Source organism: Ochotona princeps, chromosome 3 (assembly GCF_030435755.1).
Source record: "Ochotona princeps isolate mOchPri1 chromosome 3, mOchPri1.hap1, whole genome shotgun sequence".
Lineage (NCBI taxonomy): Eukaryota > Metazoa > Chordata > Mammalia > Lagomorpha > Ochotonidae > Ochotona > Ochotona princeps.
In genome coordinates this window covers 117,366,891-117,389,963 of record NC_080834.1, presented here as the reverse complement: position 1 = coordinate 117,389,963, position 23,073 = coordinate 117,366,891, and positions in this window count along the sequence as shown.

Here is a 23,073-nt window from a genome sequence, read left to right as displayed (position 1 = left end):
AGCTGAGAGACTCTGCCTGGATTCTACTGAACCGGTTCTGGTTTGGGGTCTCCAGGTGTGCCCAGCAGGGCGTGCTGCCTGAGGCAGAGGCTGTTTTCTGCTTTTGAGTTCACAGCCCTGGCCCCTAGGAAGCTACTTTCTCTTGCATTCTCTCAATGGTGGGATGGGAGCCCTGAGGGGCACGCCACAGTGCCCCTGCTAGCTTGCTCTCCTGCCCAGGTCATGAGGTTTTGCCTAGTGTTGCCCAGCCTCTGAAGCTCAGGCTGAGACTGGCAATAGGTTCCTCTGGATTCTCTAGCAGCTAGTCTAGCTGAGATGGGGATTTCTGCGCCACTCCAGATCCCTCTGCACTCTCTCAAAGCTGCTGAGCGGCTGGGAGGCACGTTTCTGGGAAACCTCCCCTGCTTGTCTTCTATTTCTGCATGGGATGATGCCCCCTATGTTCAATCCAGTAGCCTCCTCTAGGGGATCCTGCACTCCAGTGGACTGTGCCGCTGTCTGTGTGGGCGCCTATTCTTCCAGCCGCCTTTGTCTTCCCTGGAACGGCAGAGATTCTGCCACCTTCCCCCTGCCTGGGATCGTGACTCACCAAGTTTCTCACTGCGTGCTGTATTTTCTTTCTTACTTTTTATGGCTGTTCCTCCACGCTGTGTAGATCTTCTTACTTTAGTGGACTCCAGTGACCTTCCTGCTCCTCTTCCTACAATTTTGTGTCTCCTGGCTTGTGTCTCTACTGGATCGGTTCCCCTCTTTCCCTACTCCACTCTACACCAGCTCTCTGCAGTCGGCCATCTTCCTCCAGTCAACATTCCTTTTTAAAGTGTCATTTTTTCTCTTTTTTTCTCTTTTCTAAAGTAGGCAGTGTTTTTATTCTTTAAAATGCCCTTTTCCTTTTTCGTGGTAGGTCTAACTGAGACATTTCAAAAGACCTGTCTTGTCTTTTCTTTTTTTTTTCATTTATTATCATTTATTTAAAAAGTACAATGAGTGACATAGCTCAGCAATATTAGAAAATGGATAACTCTAATAATAATAAAATATGATACATGTCTTTAACTTGGTCACTTAAGCAGACTTTCAGATTTATCTCAGGAGGCAAACATCTCAAATTTGTTACAGTGTATGTGATCATATTTATTAATATCCTGTTTTCAAGTTTTTTAAAACATGTTTCAAAACCTGTACAAATACCACACCATTAAAATACAGCATCACTATAGACTAAAATGTCTGTCTGTTGCCTGGAGTCTTGCACATAATTAAATGAAAGCACCATGCAGGTATGAGGGATTGCATTATAAAAGGAAGTATAGATTTCAAATAAAAAAATCCCAGAGGCAAGTACCACTAAGAGAAGCTTATCAGTTACTAAAACAGCACGGGCATAGGCAAACAATCTCCATGGCAATTGAAGCTGCTTGGACTTCAGAGGTGAGAATAAATACCTTAAATTTAATATAAGTGTGAAATGCAAGTCATCTTATACTCTTGTGCATTGAAAGGGCAATTTGCTGTAATGCTTCGCAATGATGATTTTAACTTCAAAAAGAGGAGGTAATAGGAGCTCACAGATGGAAACTGCACAAACTGCAGTTCCAAAATATAGCCAGAATTATCTTTGGAAATATAAAGCCAATAATGTGACTACTTTAATCATTTATTTCTTCCTACTGTTTCCAGTTTCAATATCAGGTTCTTTACCATGGGTTATGGGGGTGTCTTAGTCTCACTGATCATCCTGCATGTTCTTTAGATTCTATTTTTTTTTTCTTTTTTATTGGAAAGTCGGATATACAGAGAGGAGGAAAGACAGAGAGGAAGATCCTCTATCTGATGATTTACTCCCCAAGTGGCAGCAATGACCAGAGCTGAGCCAATCTGAAGCCAGGAGCCAGGAACTTCCTCCAGGTCTCCCACATGGGTGCAGAGTCCCAAGGCTCTGGGCCATCCTCAACAAGCAGGGAGCTGGATGGGAAGCGGGCCTGCCAGGATTAGAACCAGCACCCACTGGGATCCAGCACATTCAGGGTAAGGACTTTAGCTGCTAGGCCACCACGCTGGGTCCCATACTTGTATTTTACCTGTTATAATATCCAGTCTGATTTTTTCATTATATCTTGCCTATTTCTGGATACTGACTTTACAGTTAATAGTTTTGGTAATTATAATAATGTTCACTCTCAGACACACCAGCTCCTCCCTTTCTGCTTAGAAGGAGAGACTGTTGAGAACTGAACAGGTGTTAATTCTCTAAGCTGAATGAGGTAGCATCCAAAGGGACCTCCTAAACAGGTGTAGAAAAGGCTGTGAGCCATCTTGATCTGACTAATCAGAGGACAGAGACATGGGTCCTACTTCAAATGTAGAGAAATTATAGCACTTGACAGGTTGCAGACCGCATTTTGGACTGTGTGACACTGACTTCCAATTTTTCTGTAGTTGCATATTTTTCAATGTAAATATAAAAAGTGCTGTAAATAGTACACCAAAAGAGAAATCATTTTCTCCATAATTAATAATTGGTGCCTTTTTTAAAAAAAGGTTTATTTATTTTATTTGAAAGAGTACATAGAGAGGAAGATATAGAGCTGCACTGCAATGGACAGAGCTGTGCAGGTCTGAAGCTGGGAACCAAAATCTGGGAGATGCCTCCGTGACTCTTACATGGGTACAAGGGGCTTAAGGCCTTTGGTCATTCTGCAGTGCCTTCCCAGACCATCAGCAGGTCCGTGGATTGGAGGAAGAGCAGCCAGGAAGTGAACTGGTGCCTCTATGGGATACCAGTATTGCAGGTTGAGGATTAGCCCGATATGCCACCATACTGGCCCATTGTTAGTTCTTTACATGTATAATTAATACATAGTACACTTTTTCCTAGTTCAGTGTTAAAGCCAATACCATAGAGGAAAAAAAAAGTGGTGACGATGGCAAAGGAATTCTTAGCTAGGAAGAAAGAGTGAGGAAAGAAAATAATGTTTGTGGCTAGCATGTTGGCATAGCAAGCCACTCCTCCGCCTGAGACTCTGGCATCTGCTATTGAATGCTAGCTTGCTTCCTGGCTGCTCCACCTCTGAGCCTGCTTTGCTTATATCTGTGAAAGCAGTGGGGGATGAACAAAGTCCTTGGGACCCTACACCCCTGTGGGAAACCCGGAAGAACATTCCGGCTCCAAATCAACTCAGTTCTGGCCACTGGGGTCATCTGGGGAGTGAACCAGTGAATAGAAACCCCCCTCTCTATCTCTCCTCCTCTCTCTGCATAAAATCTGATTTTTAAATACAAATAATAGTACATTTTTCCTAGTTTTATATTATGTGGTGTCTTATGGTTTAGTTACCAGAAGCATCAATTGTTATTAGATTATAAGACAATCCTTACTTTCTTCAAAGTTCCTGATAAGTGAAAGCTATTTATAAGTTTTTATCTGTACATGTGATAATTTTAAAGATGAATTGTTTCTCATTTTTTCTCCTCTTAATAATTTGCAAGGCTAGAGAACATCCAATCCAAGCTCCTCATTAGCCAAAGAGAACATAATATTGGCATTATGAATTTTTAGTATCAAGAATTAGAGGTGATTTTTTTAAGTTAACTGAGCATGTGTGTCTTTTCAATCAAATGATTTTTCATCTGCTACACAGAGTGTGGTTTTAAGTTTCCTACCTAATTTTTTAATTTGAATTATTGAGTTCTTCCTTTCTAATATTTCTGTCTGGTCTTTTTCCAATATCTCTCTCTGCTGAATTTCTCACTAATATCATGCATTAATTCATAATGTGTTTGATATGTAACTGCAGTCTTTTATCTCTTTAAGTAGCTATAATCTTATTCTTTTGAATTCTTTCTCAGATATTTCATAAATCTTTTAAGTATAGTACTTATGCATTATTACAATCTGTCTTGGTGATCACATTGCCGTACCTATTTATATATCTTATGTTTCTGCATGGATTTATTGATTTTTATGCCTGTGAGGGTTTAGTTGTTTTCATATTATTGAAAGGATACTTTTGGTTAATTAAACACTTTTTCTCTGGAAAAAACAAATGAAGCTTTGAACATTGGTTTGGTCAACTATGCTATCTTTAGCTCCAAGTAGATTCCAGAAATATCCAAAACCTTGATTTGCTGTGGCTCATTGTAGCAGTGGTAGGGATCTTGGATGCTCCTATATGTCAGTGTGGTCGCTGAGATCTCCGTCACATAGGTCTTTCACCATCTGCTGAGGAGCAGACTGCAGTGAGGACCATCTCAGGTGTTGAGAGCAGGCCTTTCTGTGCTGAGTAGGCTTGGCAGTCAGACACCCATTCAATCAGGAGCTGGAGTTGGCAGATTCTCACGGACTGCAGGAGGGTGATCCCATGAGTGCCTACCACTGCCTGACTTGAGAGTATTCAGAACTGTGTTTATGCTCAGTGGCAGAGGCAGATGCTTAGATGAAGTCTGAGAGTGACTTTAGCTGTTGGACAGTCCCACTACTCTGTGTGATGTGTGCTGAGTGGGGTCAGGTGCAGGAACTCCAGGCTGGGATCACAAATGAGTAGGATCACACAGACATTTGGGTGGCAGAGAGACCCAACAACTTCTGTGTGAGTGTTTATTGTTGTTAGCCCTGCACTGTGATTGGGCAGAGCACACTTTCTAGATCAGACTTAGAGCAGTGATGCAGGCAGCAATGAACTTTTGTGGGGTGGAACAGAAAAACCAAAGTCCCAAGGAACCACACTTCTTGCTCTACTACAGGGAGCTCACTCCAAAGTCTCAGAGAGAATGCACTCAATTCTGTGCTGGGTGGAACACAGAAAACCTAGTCCAAGTCTACAGGCAAATACACTGATTGGAGCCAGAACCACTGTGCAATTGTTTGTCAGAGGGGCAAGGATCCAGAAGGATTCCCAAGGTGGATGGATGTAGGGTGGAAATTCTGAGTGCTGTCTGCGGGTGGGGCTGGAGCAGAATGGCACATAACTTGGAACAAATTCCCTTCCCCTGTGCTTTTGTAGGGAACAGGTTCACTCCCCATTGTACACTCAGACTCTATGGCGAGCAATATTCCTGCTGTGTAATGAGCTCTGAGCTTTGGTAGGCAACCCGAGCAATGGCATTAGAACTTGGTTTGAGTCTCAGTGTGCAGTTTCCACTAGGAATCACCAGTGGTTCAAGCCGCCAGAGGAACGGACATTGTTAGGAGAAGGAAGTCCTCAGGTCTGAGACAGGAGGCATTCTTGCTTTTAAGGTAGAAAGTACTGGAACTTAGTTGCCCTACTTCCTCTGTACTGAACACTGCACAGGTTGAAAGGCAGCAAGGCTGGAATCAGCCTTACTCTGTTGGACTCAGTCACTACAGCTGGAGTTCTTTCCTGTCTGTATGCTACTGCATCAGGTCTCAGTATCCTACTGTGTCCTAGTATTCGTGTGCCTCAGTATTTAGCTAGCTTTAATCTTCTCCATAGAGGAGCAGTCAACAACGGTCTACTCAGTTCAGACCAGCTCTTCCACGGTCTTAAAATTTGTACTGTGGGGCCCACATTAGAACTATACTATACTAATAATATAGGGGAACTCAGTGAGCGGGGGGCAACTTAGGGAGGGGATATTGAAAATCCCAGTGCCTATGGAAATATATCATAAAATATAATAATAATAAAAGTAAATATGTATATCTAATAAAATTTTTGAAATGCATAGAAATGGTAAAAACAAGCTGTGATAATTCGACTTCCTCATTCTAATTGGTTTCCCTTTATTTTTTTCCCCTTGCTTATGTTTCTGGTTACAACAACCACTTGCGTCATATGAATTGTGTTGTAGCACCCAGTCATGCAGCTGGCCCAGTCCTAGATGCTGCAACCATTTGGGAAGTGAAGCAAGAGATGGAAGACCTCTTTCTCTGTCTATGTTTCCTCTCTATCCCTTGGCATTCAAACAACTTAAAAAAAATAAACATCCAACTAAAACTGTTTTACCTCACATTTTTATTTATGAACTTCTGTTTAACTCCCTCTTGCATGCACGAGTCACAAGTCTGTTAGTAGATTGTCTCTGTACATATTCTTTGCATGATATTCTGCTTTGGATGAGATGGGCCCTAAAAGAGATTTCAAATGGTTCATGCAAAATAAATGGAATTAAAAGATAAATTCAGTGTAAGCAATTTTAAATGCATGCAGATAAGATGCGTTCAAAAAGTACATGGAAATTATGTAATATGAAAAATGTACTTCATAAGTGTCTTGACTCTAAACACATGTTTGATGTAAGTTTCTGTGAATTATTTGAGGTGTTCTCAACGACAGTGGAGACTCAGTGTCTCAGTGGGTTCTCCTTCAGTACTCCTGCTTGGGCTCATCACACACTTGGAGGCTCTAATGACAAAATGCCCCGAATTCTCTAGATCCAATTACAAAAACCCGGTTCTGTGGAATCTGCTCTGTCTTTGGATTAAATCCTCTAGGGAACTTTCATTATGATCCCCAGTTATCCTTCCTGTCCTTTCACTAGCTTGTTATCTAGCAGTAAGATTGTATCACTAATTTTCTGGGTCAGGTTCGCTGTCTGCATTTGACAGTTGGGTTTGGGAAATAATCTGGAGAGACACAATGCTAAATATAACAGCACCAAGTGTTGAAATTGCAAAAGAGAAAAAGCCTTAAAGTCTGAAATTTAGATATCAATACTGTAAATATATAATTCTGGGAAAAAACAACATTTTTAAAAATTGTATTTTTTTCCAAGATTTATTTATTTTATTAATGGAAATACGGATATACAGAGAGGAGGAGAGACAGAGAGAAAGACCTTCCATCCAATGGTTCACTCCCCAAGTGACCACAACGGCTGGAACTGAGCCAATCCAAAGCCTGGAGCCAGGAGCTCTTCTGGGTCTCCCATGCAGGTGCAGGGTCCCAAAGCTTTGGACCATCCTCGACTGCTTTCCCAGGTCACAAGCAGGGAGCTGGATAGGAAGCAGGGCTGCCAGAATTAGAACCAGTGCCCATATGGGATCCTGGTGCGGTCAAGGCAAGGACTTTAACCACTACGCTATCGCACCAGGCCCAAATTGTCTGTGTTTTTTTTTTTTAAAGATTTATTTTATTACAAAGTCAGATATACAGAGAGAGGAGGAGAGACAGAGAGGAAGATCTTCCATCTGATGTTTCACTCCCCAAGTGAGCCGCAACGGGCCTGTGCGCACCGATCCAATGCCGGGAACCAGGAACCTCTTCCAGGTCTCCCATGCGGGTGCAGGGTCCCAATGCATTGGGCCATCCTCGACTGTTTTCCCAGGCCACAAGCAGGGAGCTGGATGGGAAGTGGAGCTGCCGGGATTAGAACCGGTGCCCATATGTGATCCCAGCGCGTTCAAGGCGAGGACTTTAGCTGCTAGGCCACGGCGCCAGGCCCAAATTGTCTGTATTTTTAAAAATATATTTTTTAGGAAGTTACAAGAACATGACACAATACTTTATTAGACAATTTTGTTCAAAAATAGCCAATAATATAAGGCATGGTTATAAACATCATACTCTGGAGTATTAAAGAGAGTCAAGAAATACATACTCATGGGCAAATTAGATCCATAAAATACAGGTTTAAAAAGCCAAATATATGAGCAGCTGTCACTGTGGTTGGTAATTGCATCATACACCCGGCTTGACCACTGTGATCATCTGAAATATCCTGACAAGTAGCCTGAGTCCTTTGCTGAGGATGAAGAGGGACCTCGATGAATGGGCAGGCGTTTGTGACAGCAGTTACATGCCTACGTTACACAGCAGATACCTGGCTTTGAGTGCCATTTCCAATTTCAGACTCCAGCTTCTTACCAATGTGAATCTTTAAGACAATGTTGGTGGCTCAAGTGCTTGACATCCTGCTGTCCTCGTGGGAGACCTGGACTGGCTCTCCTTTCCAGTCTCAGCCATTATGGAAGAGGAAAGTGCTCTTTTTTGTTTTAAGATTTATTTCTTTTTATTGGAATGTCAGGTATACAGAGAGGAGGAGAGACAGAGAAGATCTTCCATCTGTTGATTCACTCCCCAAGTGGCCCCAAGTGGCTGGAGCTTTGCCGATCCAAAGCCAGGATCCAGTAGCCTCTTTCGGGTCTCCCACAAGGGTGCAGGGTCCCAAGGCTTTGGGCTGTCCTCGACTGCTTTCCCAGGCCACAAGTAGGGAGCTGGATGGGAAGTGGGACCACTGGGATATGAACCAGCACCCATATGGGATCCTGGTGCGTTCAAGGCAAGTAATTTAGCAGCTAGGTTGCCATGCCAGGCCCAAGAGTTCTCTTAAAAAAATCCTTCTCTGCTTTTAAATAAATCTTTTAAGCACTCTTTTTTATTTATTTATTTTTAATTCACTTGACAGACACAATGACATAGAGAGGGAGAAAAGAGGAAGTTGAGAAGTCTTTCTTCTACCTATTCACTCTCCAACTGACAACAACAACCAGAGTTTTTCCAAGCCAAAAGAAGGAAGCAGGAACTCCATTCTGGTGCACACGGCCCTCAGGCCTATCAGTGTGTCATGTGGTCGTTATCTTGATACCCTTGCAGGTGCATTAATAGGGAGCCAGATAGAAAGTGGAATAGGTGACACTCCAATCAACACACTAAAGTGGGATGACAGCATTGCAAACCATGGTTTAGTGCATGAGGTCATATCACTGACTCTTAATTTTGTTTTATTTATTCCGAAGAAATGGGGTTAACCATTTGACACAACAGCTTTATGTTTCTTTGAATTCCTTTATCCAGGGAAGAATTTGAGCCCTGGTCTATAATCCAGCCAAATCTGTACCCTTGAGACAGCAGGTCAAAAAACACAAATATTGGTTTATCTGCCACTTGTATGTGAGACTGCATTTTATTTCTTGGCTCCTAGATTCATCCATTACAGGCATTTGGGGATGAATAAGGAAATGGTGCATATAATGTCTCAGTACTTCTCTCTTCTGTGCAGATTAATAAATTAAAACAAAATAAGAAAATTAAAATTATACTAACAAGAACCCTGGTAGGTCACCAAGGTATAGTTATCAAAGAGCTGAAATTCTAAAAGAGTTTATTTCTTCTTCTCTGACACTCACCACCTACTAGCCCAGCTCTCTTGCTCTATTTGCTATCACAAGACTTCTTTACAGGATGAGGAAAATCAGTAGGATACCTGCATAGCTAACTTCTAAAGGAACATTACATACCAATCCCATCAGGTCTGCCTATTGATTTGCCAAGGCATGAAATCATTATGCCATCTGCTTCATTGATCAGGAGAAGATTCATGGTGTTACTGATCAGACTGCCTATCTGTCTCAGTCCAGAATTCCATATGTAAGTTGCCCTAATTAACTCTTTTCTTATACAGAATTCATTCTCCATTCTTAGGCTTCATTGTTTCTTCTCAGCTTGGTGAACATTTCCTACCCTAACCACATTCCTATGGGTCCCTATTCAATACAAGCTATTCTGATTTTATTAAGCTATTTCTGGGCCTCTCTGAAGCCAGAGCACAGGAGCAGACAGCACTCTTGACAAGACACTAAGTTGATGTACAGGGTAGTGTTTTTCTGACTTTACCTCCCTGTCTTGGTTTTAGCAAGTTTGATCTCTTCCTAGAGAGTATATATATGTACTGTCTAGCATATACGTATTCTTCATAACTGCTGACATATGTGTATAAATATATACATATATAAACACAAAGTTTTTGGGCCAGGCAGCGTGACCTAGCGGCTAAAGTCCTCGCCTTGAAAGCCCCGGGATCCCATATGGGCGCCGGTTCTAATCCCGGCAGCTCCACTTCCCATCCAGCTCCCTGCTTGTGGCCTGGGAAAGCAGTTGAGGACGGCCCAATGCATTGGGACACTGCACCCGCGTGGGAGACCTGGAAGAGGTTCCTGGTTCCCAGCTTCGGATCGGCGCGCACCGGCCCGTTGCGGCTCACTTGGGGAGTGAAACATCGGATGGAAGATCTTCCTCTCTGTCTCTCCTCTGTGTATATCTGGCTGTAATAAAATGAATAAATCTTAAAAAAAAAAAAAACACAAAGTTTCATGCTTAGGCTTTGAGTAGAAAAATACTGCTAGGAAACTAAGCATGCTAAAGGAGGTGACATTTGAGATTACTGAACCAGGCTAGAAGGGAAGATTTGACAAACTGGAAAATTGGGGCTGGCATTATGCCACCATTGAATAAGTCATCAAATTGCCTGTTCAAATCTAGCTACTCCAATTCTGCTTTGCTCCCTGATAACACATCTAGTAGGCAGAAGAACACTGTCAAATATTTGGTTCTTGCCACTATTACAGCAGAGAGATGGAGTCCCTCTCCACTGGTTCCAGACAGTTTCAGCCTTGCCCATTGTGGCCATTCTTGGAGTGAAGCCATGGATAGAGGAATTTCTCCATCTCTCTCTCACAGTCTTCCTTTCAAATGCAAATGAATTTAAACAAAAATGTTTTTCGGAATCAATTTGGCCCTTTCACTAATTCATTAACTTGATTGTGAGTTCATAACTGCTGACATATTTATTTATTTTTTCACTGGAAATGTGGATTTAAAGAGAGAAGGAGACAGAGAGAGAAAGATTTCTTTCTGCTGCTTTACACCCCCAGTTGGCCACGATGGCTGAAGCTGAGCTGATATAAAGCCAGGAGCCAGGGGTTTCTTCCAGGTCTTCCATGCAAGTGCAGAGTCCAAAGTCTTTGAACACTTCTCTACTGTTTTCCCAGACCACAAGCAGGGAGCTGGATGGGAAGTGGTGTCATCAGAAAACAAACATGTGGACATATAGGATTCCAGAGGCTGCAAGCTGAGGATTTAGAAACTATGCTACTGTGCCAGATCCAAAATCAGAAGGTCTTGCACCTAACCACTAAATGGCATCAAATTGAATAATAATCCATATGAGACTGTTTAAACATTCACAAGTGACATATACTTGTTACGTAGTGTCCTGTGTTCACAAAAATACAATGTTTTTAAGGTTCTTCTAAACTGAATTATGCTTCCTGTGATTCCCATTCAAATATGCAGAGGAAATGCTGAAACAAACATGCAAAAGTTCCAAGCACACCAGCCAGACATAACCACAGCCATATGCCTGATTTTAGCACATGCTCGAGCTGCCAATACGCCTTTCTTTTCTTTTCTTTTTAAAGATTTATTTATTTTTATTGCAAAGTCAGATACACAGAGAGGAGGAGAGACAGAGAGGAAGATCTTCCATCCAATGATTCACTCCCCAAGAGACCTCAATGGCCGGTGCTGTGCTGATCTGAAGCCAGAAGCCAGGGCCCAGGAACTTCTTCCGGGTCTCCCACGCAGGTGCAGGGTCCCAAGGCTTTGGGCCGTCCTTGACTGCTTTCCCAGGCCACAATCAGGGAGCTGGATGGGAAGTGGAGCTGCTGGGATTAGAACCAGCATCTGTATGGGATCCTGGGGCATTCAAGGTGAGGACTTCAGCTGCCAGGCCACCATGCCTGGCCCAATATAGCTCTTTCAAATGCCAGACACAAAGGCTAAGAAAGCACTACCACACCTCTGCATATTTGGTCTTCACATCACTAAACAGCTCTAACCTACACAGAACTAAAATTCTTCCCTGAGAAGAGAGGACTTGACTCATTCAGTTGCATTTAATTCTCAGGTCTTTGCTCTCTCCACTGCAGATACAGCATCAGGTTTGGGCACCTTTATCTATCTATCTATCTATCTATCTATCTATCTATCTATCTATCTATCATCTACCATCAATCTATATCTATTTCTCCATCTATCTGTCTCTATCTCTGTACATCCTTCTATTTATCATATTCATATCCTTTCTCCTCAATGAATGCCTCCAATGGGCTCCCAACTCTATGTCCTTGCTAATACAGTGAACTATGATGCCTCAAGTGATTTGGCTCCTTTCTTCCAAGTGAGAATCTAGAATTCAATGGTCTCTGCCAGTTTTTCAATGTGAAAATGAATAAAATTGCTATTCTACATTGCTAATGAGTTATGCAAGTCAAACCAAATTGCTTGAAACACTAATGCTATTCTGCATTCCTGATTAAATCAATTGGATTAATTTTGTGCTTATTTGCAAGTTACAGTAAAACAAAATCTGCATTCATTTTAGCTACTGGGTCTATTTGAAAGAGTCGCTAAACATTCCTATCAATATTGCAAAGAATATGGAACATCTGATTAATCCAAATATCTAAAACATAGTTTACCAAATCCTGGCTTGTTTATCTTAAATTAGCAAAATCAAATGTACTTAGTAAACAAACTTGCAAAATGTTACTTGCCATCTTGTAAATGTCAACCTTATAGGAAGGTAAAGTTATATATAGAATGTTTACATGATTTACATATACCAGCATGATTGAAATTTTGTTTTGATGAAGCATGCCTATTAAAAATAATCTCCTGTAAAGGAAGAAGAAAATCATGCTTATTTGAAAAATTCTCATTTAAGTACTTAGCACTATTCATGTACTCAATGAATACATAAAATAAATCCTCCAAATTTGGAATGAGAATGTAACTGCCTAAGAATTTACTAAAATAGCTGAGCCACAAATTCCCTGAAGACTGCTTGATCATAGGACAACTTAACAATCAAAAAACGTGATCAGTTATGTTTCTGAAATCTTAAAGGTATAGTTTTAAATTGTATAGTTTCTAACCATTGAAACTATTTAAATTTACTGTTTAGGGTCAAACAATGCAATGGTATTGCATTCATTCCTTTCTGTCACTTAAAAACACAAAATAAAACTGAAAAATCAAATATTGATTGTGTACAAATTAAAGAAAAATGAACCTCTCTAGAATAACCTACATTTGGGCCCGGCGGCGTGGCCTAGCGGCTAAAGTCCTCTCCTTGAAAGCCCCGGGATCCCATATGGGCACCGGTTCTAATCCCGGCAGCTCCACTTCCCATCCAGCTCCCTGCTTGTGGCCTGGGAAAGCAGTCGAGGACGGTCCAGTGCTTTGGGACACTGCACCCGCGTGGGAGACCCGGAAGAGGTTCCTGGTTCCCGGCATCGGATCGGCGCGCACCGGCCCGTTGCGGCTCACTTGGGGAGTGAAACATCGGATGGAAGATCTTCCTCTCTGTCTCTCCTCCTCTCTGTATATCCGGCTTTCCAATAATAATAAAATCTAAAAAAAAAAAGAATAACCTACATTTAATAGATGTTGGTGTATCCATTCTCTCCAGCTCTATCCACGTATCAGTTCCTTGAACATTGCCTCTAATGATGAAATAAACTCATTCTTGTTGACAACTGGAGCATCATTGACATCCTCAGCTTTCACTCCTGGGTCATTTCACTTCCCAGTGGGAGCCTTGGTCAGCAGCAGGCATCTAGGACCCTTCATCTGATATTTCCAGAGATAACGCGACTTCCCTCTGGTCTCTGCACCTGCACAATCATCGGAAAACCAGTCTCCATCCTTTAAAACCATAGATTACATGCTGCTTTACTTGACCATGCAACATTTGAAAGTGTGGTTTACGTAATCATGATCACTAACACCTAGAGTTAACGCAATACATTCTTTTTGTGCTTTAAATGAACTAGAATGAAATTGAGCTAACAAGCAAGAAACCTGCTTTATTATCTCTAAAGGCATCCTTAATGTGTGCTACTCATTCCCCTACACCCTGCAGCACCATGGCAAAGCTTGCAAGGTTCTAAGAGTAAGTAGACATGTACTGGAGGAATGGTCAGAATAACAAAACTCAAGGAATACTGTGGTCAATAAGACATTCTGTCCTTTACTCATTCATTCCCAAGGATTCCAAAGTACCTTAGATATGCAGGGTGTTCATCCAGCTCCTTTCAAGGTCCTTCAAACCTGGTAGGAGGTTTGAAACTACATCACAGTAAGTGGTCTATACTGGCCAAAACTTTATTCTGCCAAGCTGCTGTTTTCCCTGGTGCATCATTTCTACACGCACTCTAATCCAAAGTCATACCAAATTTAAATTTTTTTAAAAGAAAACTTGGCAAATGGATGCGGACACTGATGATCCCCAGGAAACTGGCAGCCTCTGATAACCTGCATTGTGGAGAAGGTTAACCCAGTGACCTGAGCCTGATCACCACGTGGTCTTCTGTCCTTAAACGAACACTCCCAGGTCACCTGTGGCCAGATTCAGGCTGACAGCAACTCCACAAGCAGCTCCCTGTAGCCCTCCTGGAGGGAAAATGCCTGTACTGACCCACTGGCCTCAACCTGTCACCCTCTCTATGGTGGCTACTTCCTGTTCTCATCCTCTGGCTGAACATTGCTACCTGTTGTCTGTGACTCTGAGTAGGCATCACTGCCCCTGCTTTGAACACCATAAGAAGTCATTGTTGAGTTACTTTGCATTCAACATTTCTGTCCTTGAACTCTGTGGATTCATGTGTTCTGTCTCCTGTTGTCTGTCTGCCCATCAACAGTTACTGAGGTCAAATGGAGAGCAGCACACCTGCTTCTATGAGGTAGAATTCTGTGGAAAGAGCTCAGGTCCCTTCCTTGCCCTTTGCTAATACTCTCTCTTCTAGATTCCCACGGGCTAATTGTGAATGCCTACTTCTTTTTCTTTTCCTTTTCTAGAAGAGATTTATTTATTTTTCAATTGAAAGTCAGCTTTACAGAGAAAAGGAGATACAAATATCTTCCAATTATTGCTTCATTCCCAAAGTGACTGCAACAGCTGGAGCAGAGCTAATCCAACGCCAGGTTCCAGGAGCTTATTCCAGGGCTCCCACCTGAGTGCTTTAGGCTTTAGGCTGTCCTCCACTGCTTTTCCAGGCCACAGGCAAGGGGCTAGATGGAAGTGGGACAGCCTGGACATGAGCTGGTGTACATGTAGAATCCTGGAAGAATGCAAGAAAGGGAGTTTAGTCACTGGACCATTGAGCCAGGGCACATGCCATCTTCTTTCTTTTTTGTTTTTCTTTTAAGATTTATTTATTTTATTACAAAGTCAGATATACAGAGAGGAGGAGAGACAGAGAGGAAGATCTTTCATCCAATGATTCACTCCCCAGGTGAGCCACAACAGCCGGCGCTGCGCCGATCCGAAGCTGGGTAGCAGAAACTTCTTAACAGGTCTCCCACGCAGGTGCAGGATCCCAAAGTATTGGGCCGTCCTCGACTGCTTTCCCAGGTCACAAGCAGGGAGCTGGATGGGAAGTGGAGCTGCCGGGATTAGAACCAGCGCCCATACGGATCCCGGGGCATTCAAGGCAAGGACTTTAGCCACTAGGCCACGCCGCTGGGCCCATGCCATCTTATTTCACAGTGTGTTTTATGTGTGTTTTATAGATTGGTTGTCAGGCTAACTCTTCATATACGCACACTTACAACACACACAAATATACACATACTCATAATGAGTGCTTTTAGTTTTTTGATCAACAGTATTCTAGGAGTGGGTATTTGGCCTATTACTTAAAAATACCTCTAGCTACAGCACATGTGTTCTTTCTTTCTGACTTAAAATATGTAACTGAAGGACAGGCATAGAAGAGCAGGTCCCATGGCCCACACCCGGTGTTAAAGTGCTCCATTTGAGACTCTGATATTTTGCACTTGCTTGCAATACAGCTTTCTGATAAGGCACATGAGTGATAGTAGACCATGGCCCAAGTACTTGGGTTCCTGCCATCTATATGGCTGACCAATATGGAGTGATGAGTAGAAATGACATAGTGAATGGAAATTATATCTCTGTTCTTGTCTCTTTCTATGTCACTCTTTCTTTCAAACACATAAATTATCCTCTGAAAAATTGTGTAACCAGTTATCTAGAATGCAGTAATTCTTCAGCAACATCTGCTGAGTAATGTATAAACAAATGAATAAAGAAGGAACCTGAGTTTGCAATTATTTACTTACAGAGATACATTCACGGCATTTGTAGAAATGCACCAGTTTGTGATAAATTACCAAATAGTGTTTGTGTGCTAATTGTGTTTTGCAGCCCCAAGGCCAGGTTAAGGTATCTGACTTGCTATGGCCAGTGAGATTAAAAAGGTATGCTGCTACCCATCCTGGGTGGGAAAGGCAAGAACAATTGTGTGGTTCTGCAACCATGTGATTGCTTTTATTTTTATTATTATTATTGCTTTTATTTTTATTATTTGTCTGTGCTCTGAGACTGCTATTCCCCAGATTTTTGTTTCATTTGACTACACAGTGCAGAGGACTGAGAGTGTCTGCTAAACTCTTACGTGATGCAAGCAAGACAAGAAGTGAACCCCAGTCCTGGTGTTGAGGCTTAATGGGTAAGATCAGTGCCTGAGAAGCTGAAATCCCAATTGGGAACCATTTCTAGACCTGGTTTCTCTACCTGCAGAAGAAAGGCACACAGGTTAGTACAAATGCTTGGTCCTCAACAAGCATGTGGAAGACTCAGAAGAGGCTGCTGGCTTCAGATGGCCCAACACTGGCCATTGCAGCCTTTTGTAGAGTGAAACAATGGATGGAAGCTTTCTTTTATTTCTCTGGTGTGAAACTACGCTATGCTCAGCAGTTGAGACTCGGGGTTACTATGTCACTCTGGGGCAATTGACTTTAAGCTAATTGATTAATAACATTTATCAGAGCCTTGTTTGTTCCACAAAGGATTTATGCAGTTTCAAATGACAGGAGAGTCCATAGTTGCTTAAAGGAACTTCCCAGTCCCTGAGAGTCTACTAGGCATCCAATGTCAGACAGTTTTGCATTCTGAGTCTTACAACCATATTAGCACAACATGCAGATGGGAAAGTAGACTCAGTCGACAACTGGGAGCACATGTGCTGAACATTCATTGTGTTTCCATTCTGTGGAATGTTTTAAATTTCGCCACTATTCTGGAATCAGTTGTGTTGGTACTGGACAGGAGAGCAGCTGCTTTGGTTTCCACACTATGAGTGATAGTGAACCTGGGGGAGGCAGACTTGTATCCAGAGCCTCTGAACTTGGTGAAATAGTACATAGTATCTATCACTAGCTCTCCTGTTGGTAAACCGAGTGATGATGTGTCTTGCATCATCACACAGTCATGGAAATGAACGTCATGTGTCACCCATGATCATTCTTTGAGGACACAACCTGTTGTATGTGTGTTACATACACCTTACTGAAAAGGTAAAGGAAGCAATTCATACCTGATTATCCCTAAGAGGGAGCAGAGATGTGGGGTTAATAACAAATGTTGTCACAGGAGCCCAGCCAGGCAGAGAACAAGAGAGACATAAATATAATCTAAACCTTCCAGGCACCCATGATTTTCAACTATCGATAGAATAAAAAAAAAAATTCTGCACCTTTTTGTACAACTAAAAAGGAAAATCAGAAATTAAGTGAAATATAGCTATTAGTAGCTTGCTAACTGAAGACAATCGCATTTGTAATTGCTGATACATAGAACGGGAAAGTGAGGCTCAAATACAAATATCTCCTCTTCACAGTTAGGGAAGCCAAGGCTCAATCAGAGAAAGCTGCTCGCACACTCATTCACTAATTAGTCCATCTAAGTCAGTTTATCACATTTCAGGGGGCTCTGAGGTTTCTGTTGAGCTGCATTTTTACACTCAATTAATACCATGAAAAAGTAAATTCAGCCGTATGTCACTGAGTTTAATGCAAGTGATGGGTGGATCTTCTCTGAGAACTACATCTTGCGCTCCTTAGCAATTTAAATGTTTCCCAGTTACTTTCTAAATTTTTAAACATGTATTTGAACAGTGGAGTAACATAGAAAGAGAGATATAGAGATATCTTCCAACCCCTAAGCCTTAAGTTGATTCCTTGAATGAATAAAATGGTGAGGCTACGTCAGGACACAAGAATTCCAATCTGTTCTTTTGTATAGGAGATAGGGATACAGACAGTTGGGTCATCACCCATTGCTCTCCCAGATGCATTAGCAAAAGGCTGGCTTGGAAATAGAGCAGCCTGAATTCAAGTCAATGATTCAATATGAGATGTCAACTTTGCAAGTGGTTGAAAACATGCCATATCATGTCAGTCCTAGTTGTTATTGCATGATAGAGAGCATTGGAGTCTGAGGAGTAAACGGTATCATCTCAGCTAGCCAAAGCACTCCTTGAAAATGTTTACTTTCAATAAATCTGTCTCTCAAATGTCGATCACATTAGATTAGCAGTCTCATTGTCAGAGCTCGGCAGGAGAAATCATTATATATCAACACAATTCGCAAGGTTCCTAAATAGAGACCGAAGTCTTAATGAGTATGAAGAAAATTGTTTTCAGGATCTACGAGAAAGATTTGTGAGTGCTGTAGGTGTTTGCACTCATTAAAGAAAGGTATCACATGATAGAATTCCTTTGAAATTTATAAAGCACATCAGCCAGGAACACCAATGTGAAAGATTCATTACTTACAGAAAGCAACCCTGATACTGATTGCTACATTAATAACAAAAATAATAAGCAGAAGTTTATATTCATAACATGTTAATAGAAACTTGTCATGGTAATGGAAATGAACACAAACCACTCAGAGTTTATATTCTACCACTTTGTCTTCAAGAGCTGGGAAAGGAACAAGTTCATGAGTTTTGCCATTTCAAGAACCAAGAAAATTTCTGAAATGATGCACAATCTTCCATTTTCTATGTTGTCTACAGAATCACTGATCCCCTTGTAAACATTTCCTGATACTGCTATAACTATTTCTTAAATTGAAACATGCATGAAACACATTCTCCATAGCCATTCTCACCCTACACAGAAGGCTGTTGAGACCAGGGTATGAGAAGAGCCATCGGAAGGATGTTAACAGTTCCTGAAATGGACACCTGCTGAATGTTCAGTCAGGGAAAGATCAAGACAACAAGACAGGCATCTGAGAGCCACTAATGTGTCACTCACTCTGCCATTGTTCAGCTGTTCACTCTTGACCTCGCAGAAGTTAGTATCTAAATGAACTCAGACAGCCCAAGCACTCATGAATATGTGTTCCATCGCTGTATTCCACTGAATGAAGCTTCCACACTCTGAACTAAGGAGAGTCGTTATAGGTGAGAGGAAAAGAGACAGTGAGGGCCGTCTGGAGGAATACCCACTGAACAGAGTCAAGGAGCAGAGCTGAGCAGAAGGAGAATCTGGAAACTGAGAGTGGTCTGGGATCTCTGAGTCCCTGTCACACATACCCAATGATCTCTAATGGGACACATCAGTGCCTTATCGACATTATACCAGTTTATTGACTTAGCCTGGTCCATGCACAGGACTGTCACAGTATGCGGATGTGAGCTTATCAGACAACATGATAAAACAGGAATAAACCTGGTTCTGTGCCGTGGTTAGTGAAAATGCCACCTGTGCTGCTAGCATCCCATATGGGCATTGGGCAATCACCTAACTGTCAAGGAAGCCATGGTGGCTGAATGTCAAGTATTAAAAATGTGTGTGAGAGAAGCTGTGTTTTGCTGCTGGAGCTGAGGACCCCATTAACGGAACCCCAGGTTCTACACAGAGGCTCATAGTTCCTGCAGATGCAGGTTTGAACCATGGACCTCATTATTCGGTTTTCTCTGGCTTAAGTACCACAGTAAGTTTAATAAAGTGTTTTGGTTGTGGAAAATTTCATTCCCAAAGCCTTGGAGAGATTTTCCTAGCAACCTTTCATGATTCAGAGTCTGCACCATTCTCAGGTAGGTACAGTTCAATGGGAAGAAGCTGGATCTTTCTTCAAAGCCCTGGCAATGCCCGGAGCCCCTGGCAGCTCCTCTTCTCTCCTTTCTTTCTCATTATTTAATGAGTTCCTCACTGGTATTTGGCCTAGAAGTTAAAATCTGGTTAGGACACTCCTGTCTTACATAGGAGTTCTGGGATCCAGTTCCTGTTACAGGCTACTCATGCTTGCTTTCTGTAGATGCAAAGCCTGGAGGGAAATAGGGATGGCCTAATTGATCAGGTCTCTGTTACCCAAGTGGGACACCCCAATGGATTCCTGGTAGTTTTGGGAACTCCATGGCGAGTCCCTAAAGGTACTAAAGAGGTAAGTATGTTGAAGGCAGTCAAAATGCAGACAAAAGCCTAGGTGAAGGAACCTCTTTCTGAGGCAGGAACTAATGAGCAATGAAGGAACGGCAAGGGGCGAGGCAGGCAAGGATATGTAAGAGACACTGGACGTTAGAACCTGATGTACATGCAAGGAGCAGTAATCCTGGCTCCCCATTTTGAATTACACCCTCCAACAGCTGTTTCCAGGCTTTGGAGGAAGAAGACAGCATATGGAAGCATTCTGTCTCTTTTCCATCTCTCTCCAATAAAAAAGAAAATATAAATTTTCATTTCAGCCATTTCTGCAGATCAAATGACTATAATTTGCCTTTAGATGTGCAATTGCCTAAATACCTGACTACCTTAAGATTACTGCTCCTTGCAAAAGTATCAGGTTCTGATGTCCAAAAGAGAATAATCAAATGTCTGTACGACTGCTTCTGAAACATCAATAACGGTTTTTTTTTCAACAAAAGTGGTTTTGCATCTTACAGAATTATCTGTAAGAGCCCCTACCTAACCATGAATTAAAAACAAAATAATCAGTCTTGGTGTGGTAGCCAAGCAGCTAAAGTCCTTGCCTTGAATACCCCAGCAGACTATACAGGTGCAGGTTCTAGTCTCAGTGCCCAGGCTTCCCATCCAGTTTCCTGCTTGTGGCCTGGGAAAGCAGATGAGGTCAATCCAAAGCCTTGGGATTCAGCACCCATGTGGGAGATCTAAGAGAGGCTCCAGGCTTCTGGCTTCAGATTGGCTTAGCTCCAGCCATTGCAGCCACTTGGGGAATGAATCAACAGATGGAAGATCTTCTCTGTCTCTCATCCTCTTTGTATATCTAACTTTCCAGTAAAAATAAAAATCTTAAAAAAGCAGTGACAATTGCTAGCTCAGAAATAAATTCATAAGAAACTGCTATGAGCAAATAAATGCTATTGAACTGGAAAAATTCCAACTAATGGATAGATTCTAGGATACATATGTATCTGTGTGTGTGTGTGTGTGTGCAAAACCATAAAAAAATCGAGAACACAATCAAGAACATTATGAAAGAATCATTACATCGAGGACATAAAGAAAAAATGAAAAGATCCATAACAAATAGTAAGACTGAGGCAACAGTTAAGTTTCTCATAAAAGAAAATGCCATGATGTGCCTTAAGCTTGTTAACTTAATTCTACAAAAATATTTGAAGAGGAAATAGCACCAGTGTGTCCCAAACTATCCAAAAATATGGTAAAGGATGAAAATATACTAAACTCTTTTTTATGACGACATTACTATAATACAGAAAAGAACAGAGAAGATACAGCGGTCTTAAAGTCTGTAGAGAAAGCATATGGAAAGATTCAATAATCTTCATGACAAAATTATATTTTAAAGGTTTATTTATTTTTATTACAAAGTCAGATATACAGAATAGGAGAGACAGAGAGGAAGATCTTCCGTTGGATGATGCATTCCCCAAGTGATCACAATGGCCGGTGCTGTGTCAATCTGAAACCAGGAACCAGAAACTTCCTCCACGTCTCCCATGGCAGATGCAGGGTCCCAAGGCTTTGGGTCACGCTGGACTGTTTTCCCAGGCCATCAGAAGGGAGCTGTATGGAAAGTGAGTCCTCTGGGATTAGAACCGGCACCCATACAGGATACCAGCACATTTAAGGTGAGGACTTCAGCCACTAGGGCATCATGGTGGGCCCAATAATTCTCAACAAATTAGATTCAAAAGCAACACACATCAAAATGATAAAGAATTTATATTTTAAAAATGGCAAATTATATGCCAAATGATGAGAAGCTGAAAGCAAATTCCTTTAAGTCACTCTTCCAACACTATGACTTTAAACACTCTTACTCAGTGTAATATTGGATACATGATCAAGAGCGATTAGATAAGTATAAAAGTGGTAAAACAGATATATCAAAATATTTGAGTTTTCAAATGACATGATATTATACATGGGAAAACACTCCACCAAAACATCCATTTAGAGTTATAAACTAGTTCAGTACTATCGCAGGATAAAGTCAATGACAACAGCAACACTCACACACACATACACACACATTTTTATTTTCTCATAATTATCTTGCTGATACAACAGAGTGGGAGAATATTTTTGCATACTACACAAGTGATAGGGGACTAATATCCAGGATCTACAAAGAGCTTCAGAAACCCAGGGACAGCAAAAAACAAAACAAAACAAAACAAAACAAAACAAAAACCACAAAACAACCCTGTCATAAAATGGGCAAAAGAAATGAACAGACATTTCTCAAAGGCAGATTCACATGGCTAACAGGAAAAGATGCTCAGGCTCCCTAGCCATAAGAGAGATACAAATGAAAACCACATTGAGGTACCACCTAACTCCAGTGATACTGGCTTACATTCAGAACTCAACTAACAACACCTGCTGGTATGGATGTGGGGAGAAAGGCACCCTCCTTCACTGCTGGTGGGAGTGTAGGCTAGAACAACCACTGCGGAAATCAGTAGGGAGAGTGCTTGGAAAATTGCAAATAAACCTGCCATATGACCCAGTTATCCCGCTCCTGGGAATATACACAAAAGAAGTGAAATCTGCATGCAAGAAGGGGATCTGTAATCCTGTATTTGCAGCAGCACAATCTACAATAGTAAAGACATGGAAACAATCCGGATGTGCGTCCAAGGAAGAGTGGTTAAAGAAAGTGTAGTACATCTACTCCATGTAATATTATTCAGCTATTAAGAACAATGAAATTATTCTATTTACAACCAGGTGGTCCCAACTAGAAACCATTATGCTCAGTGAAATGAGTCAATCACAAAAGAACAAATACCATATATTCTCTCTTAAATAAGGAAGCCAACCTGGAAAGTGTAACTCCAATTGTCCAACCCATTCTGTTTTTTGACTGTTTGCTTTTTTGGCTGTATCCCATGTGTATTGATGTTTTTACTTCAGTTTGGTTCCTTCCAAATAATATCTTTTCTGTAGTCAAATTCATCACATGCTCATGAATTATACGATGGTATCATCTTTCCCAAAGAGACTTCTGTGTTTCTTTTTCGTC